The 5,066-nt window shown below is 42.7% G+C and overlaps 1 protein-coding gene across 1 annotated transcript in view; it reads left to right on the top strand.

Annotated features, from left to right (window-relative positions):
* The window catches only part of LOC108579215 (orexin receptor type 2-like), a 24,320-nt gene that overhangs the window by 14,382 nt on the left and 4,872 nt on the right, over positions 1-5,066 (top strand). The gene's annotated exons all lie outside the window — the stretch shown is intronic.

The raw sequence follows: 5,066 nt of genomic DNA, 5'->3' as shown, positions 1-5,066 counted from the left end.
AAGGGATTCGCGGAAGGGAGTCGTCTGGCTAACTATGTTATCCGATCGAAAATTGCATTCGATTAAGCGATTTGTTAAGATGCAACGAGAGCTGCATCTATTTCAAGTGAAATAGAGATGAGACGTGAGTCTCTTATGTTTGGACGAGAAGATCCATCGTCTGGTACAATTATTAATACTTCTTTCATAGAAATCTGAAGTGCTCGAGAGAAAAGTTTCATTTAACTTCCACTTACGATTGAAGAAACGAAAATTCATGAGTTTCTTATGTTTGGACGAGAAGAGAGAATTCTATCCACCGTCTGGTATAATTATTAACCCTTTCGCTACGGCAGATTTTAACGCGTAACGTGGGCGATTGATAGGAAATTTTTCTTTGCAAAATTGCAAATAAATCGCAAAATTTGTTATTTTGGCCGCATCGTTTGAAAAGTCGGTTTATTAAATTAAGTGTTAAATTAAGGTGGAAGTGCAGCAAAAGGCTTCAACGATGTAGCGCGAGCAAATTTCAAAACGCCTACAGGCGCCAATAGTAGCGAAAGGGTTAATACTTCTTTCGGTGAAATCTGAAGAGCTTGAGAGAAAAGTTTCGTTCAACTTCCATTTACGATTGAAGGAACAAAAATTTCTGAGTTTATATCTGGATTTTTTGGATATAACTTCTTAATGGTTTTTCTCGAAGAAATGCAATTCGCAGTTGTAGAAATAATACGACGTCGAAAACAGCGTGACGATAAACACGCGTTTACCAAGGCGCCACTTCGCGAACACAGTTCTCCCGTTATGGCTGCCCACGTTACGCTCTGTCTGGCTGCCTACTTCCGGTAGAAGTATTCACGTACGAGCGACTCCGGCATTTTTTCCCATCTGTACACCACTCCGCCGACTATCTTACGTTTCTTCGCGCCAGAATTTCGACTTCCCGCGTACGTTTTGCATAAAAGTAACACACTCACTCTCTCTCTTCTGCCTTTGATGCATTTTTGCGCAGAGAACTCGAAACAACTGCAACGCTCGTCATTAACGACGTTCTCGTGATGGGAGAAAAAAGTTAACCGGATACACGCCACGGTAGCAAGGGTACAGGCACACTAATACGTTCTTACAGTACATCGAGATGATTATTTCGTGTAGTCGGTGGAAGGAATCGAGCGAGGTAGTAAGATTCGATCGAGGTTTACACATTGAAGCGTATCAACAAGCGAGTGGAGAGAAACCTGAGAAGATAAGTGGCTGAAACGTTTGCTTTCAAATTTTTAAATTTGAATTCAGTCAATGTAATTCAAAGTATTCGAGGTTTCACTTGAGCCAATCAAAATCAAACTATTCGAGATTCAAATACTGTCGATCAAATTCACACTATTCGAATTTAAATCTTAAAATCCTACGGCTCCAGCTAATAACTCACTCGTGCTCATATCTTCCACTCTCTTCGTTCTTTCTTTCTCTATTTCACCACCCCTCTCGTTCAATTCAGACAAACAACACAGTCATTCCCACGACACATTCGGTCACTTCCACCCAAAACCTTGGGGTGGCCATCCCATACCTTTTCGCCCCCTAATCTCAAGCACTCTATTCAAACATTCTTCCACTCCTCTTATCACTCACAAAACTCACTTCTAATACCCACGTTATATTTCCTCCACCGACTAATCACCGCAATTCAGCTCCTTTCAATTTCGTCCACGTTATAATCGAGAGAAATTTCTCGAAGCATAGTTGAGAACCCAGAAATAAGTTATCGGTGCAGGAGGAGCGGTGTGCAACAACACGTTGTAAGATAATGCGATTTGGTCGCCGGCTGAGAGCTGGCTCGGTTGTACACCACCATGTATGTATTACTCCGCGTCGTATAACGAGGCACAGGCGCAGAATGCGAGTTTGCACATACCGTTGTGCGGATACACGCAGCAACATGCAACGAGGGGACCATGATAAACGAGCCGAACGATATTTCCACGCAACTGTGCTTACGATATACAAGTGTAACGCACACTCCTCATACGCAGTAATACCACCGATCTAGCTCTAACTACACCGTCTCTCTAGTTAGACGCGAAGGAACGCTCATATTCCACAGGCTGATCGCGAATAATTTCGCGCGCAACCAGAACGAAATCCAAGTCACGTACACTCTCGTTAATTATCCCCCTAGCGAATGAAACGATGCTGCGTACGTTTCATCGTTGATGATGGAGAACGCGATAGATCCACGTATCTTTCTGTCATCATCCATCGTGATACGGTTATTTATAGGGAGAAAGAGCCGAGATTCGAACAAGGCTAACCTTTTCTTCTCTCTCGCCGTTTTAACGAGCACACGAGCTAGGGCGACTACTATCTCTCGTCGTTAGCGTTGTTGCAGAAGCTAGAATAATTAAACCGGACTATAGAGATTCCTGTCGTCTTCGTGCAAACAGGCCAAAGCCTGAAACAATACCTTAACAATAGGCTATAAAGCAAGTTCGGCGTAACGTTGCTGCTACCTTGGACTCCCCGGATACTAGATACACGCTCTTTCTGATACTGCAACAACAACGCATCGGCATGTTCAGCATGCTTTTAGTTTGCTTTCCGTTCGCGTCGATTCGATTGAATATTAACGAGAATCATTACGATATGTGCATCTAATCAATGTTTTTAATTAAACTTGAATACATTAATTTCATCGATACACGCGCTTGACTAGTCATTAAGGGGGTTAATATCTATAGCAATTGGTTATGGAAATTGGAAATAAATAGAGAAATGATAGGTGGAAAACAGAAAGAAAGATACGATTCGTCGGTGAAGCAAACCTGGGAGAACTGTGCCTTGTGATGCAGGATGCAAGATACAGTTAGACTCTGGTTAGAAATTGTATATATAGTAAGAGAAGGGTTAGCGAGTACTAGCGAGAAAAAATAGTCCAACCCTTTGGTAGTGAAAGGCGGTACCGCGACGTATCTACATTTTTATCAGTTTTACATAATACAACGCACGACTGCCCTTGTACACATGTAACACGTATTAATACGTGACCTGTGCATTCTGCATAATGTATTACATACAGATAACAGCGATCTATCATAAAAATTGCCGCGTCACACGCTGCACGACGGCTGGGTATTCTAGCGTGTTTAAATGTTTCTTCATCGTTTTAATTGCTTCAACGAAGCTAATTATTATCGTGGGATATAAGATGCATCGTTCAATATGTGTACTCGTTCCTGCTCACTTTTGCCTGATACCTGCTCACTTTTGCGGGGATGTTGATAATCCGTGAAATTGATCGTCCGCCGGTGGGATCCACCGCGTATTTCGATTTATCGGGCGGAATAACCTCGATTACAAAGGCGACGCCTTCGCCACTGTTTGTTCTGCTTCGCTGGTGGACGCTATAGACCAGGAACGGGAAAATCCCGCCAAGTCCCGGCAGAATCTGATATTTCGACCTCGAGCGTATACATACGTTGTCCTCCTTTTTTCACCATTCTGCTATACGCGACATGGTCGTTCGCCATTCCTGTCCACCTGTTCGGCCTTCTAAAATTTGGTGACACACGAGGTCGCGCGTTACCGAGATAGGAACGGAAGAAAATGGAAAAAGAGAGGGCGGCGTGGTCACGTGTTGCGTTAAACATCATTGCTCGTCGAATATAATAAAGACAATGATAGTAATAGTTGATAATACTGACGAGTCAGTGGAAAAAGAAATGGAAGAGAAGAAGAATTTATAAGAATACGAAACAGATATAAGGAAACTTGATTTAAGTTTGGAAGTACGATGAGACTGTTCTAATCCAACTGTATTCTTAATCTTCGTTCTTCACAAACCCACCGAGCAAAATGATAAACAGTGTTTTCTAAAGATTTACATCTTATCCCCTTAATCTGAGCGTATCACAACAGTTCTTGCAACTCGTGGCTAACGACTGTCCGAAGTTTCTCCAACTGCTTACTTCTACCAACTATACTTTTAATCTTCTCCAATTCCTGGTCGAAATGAAAGTGTCTCCAGGGTGTGGAGTATCGCGATACAGTATTATGGAATAAGAAATTCTTACTTCCCCGACTAATTTCCTTTCAAGCTTATAAAGGATAAAAACAACCAAGTAGAATTTTCCATTTACATAGCAGCCTCTCGTTAAGAGAATAAACGGCCAACTACGATATCGATGTTCCAGCGAATACCTCCCACGCGTTCCTTTCCTCGATCTCCGGTAGAGATATTCCGCTATATACAGTACGATTAAATTAAATCGTAAATTGTTGCTTCCCATACGGGAGGATGAAAAATTCCATTCGTATTACAGTAGCGGAAAGGTCGAAAGCTAAGCGGGAAATACCCTCGAAATTCCCTCTGATTGATAGATAACATGTATATATAGATACAGATTGAATTCAAAGCTAAAGTTCAATTTTCATCGGTCGAGTTTGAAACAGAAATACTCGCTCATCCGATGTTTGAGCTTAACAAACCTGTAACTATGAGAAAACAGCAAGTGGATTAATTAGCGCAAAGGTAATGTCTCGAAAGGTGTAGGAACACGTTAGCCTGAAGCTGCCAGTGACCAGCAGCAGCTCGTCGATCAATTCGAGCAAGAGCGCGAGTATGCACGTTTGTCGCCACGCCGAAACTCCGTAACAAGCCCTTTGACGACAATTCCGAGATTCAATTGACAGCGAGTACCAGGCCAGCAGCTGGCTTGCTAAACGTGTTAGCGCAGCGTACGAAAAGACGTCACGCGACAAACGTCCCAGTCGTCATGGCCGATGACTTGTCGCGTAAATTCACCCCACCTGGGGTTAAACGTTCTCCTTTTCTATCTCGCAGGAAAATACTCCACGACCCATGCTGCGCTTTCTCTTAAATGCAATTTACCTAATGATCTATTTCTCGATCGTAATCGGGGCCGACCTCTCGATGAATTTTTCACTCGGTGTGGACGCGTAGTACACGTGAAAAGAAAAGTAGGTCGAGTCGATTCCGTGCGAATCGTTTTATTAATATCCAACCAGTTTCCTCGCCAACAGTAAACGGCGAAGAAAAATGGTGAATGCGAAGAAAAAGGAAGACACAA

Source organism: Habropoda laboriosa, unplaced genomic scaffold (assembly GCF_001263275.1).
Source record: "Habropoda laboriosa isolate 0110345459 unplaced genomic scaffold, ASM126327v1 scaffold64, whole genome shotgun sequence".
In the NCBI taxonomy this organism is placed as follows: domain Eukaryota; kingdom Metazoa; phylum Arthropoda; class Insecta; order Hymenoptera; family Apidae; genus Habropoda; species Habropoda laboriosa.
This window is presented reverse-complemented; position numbering and strand designations above follow the sequence as displayed.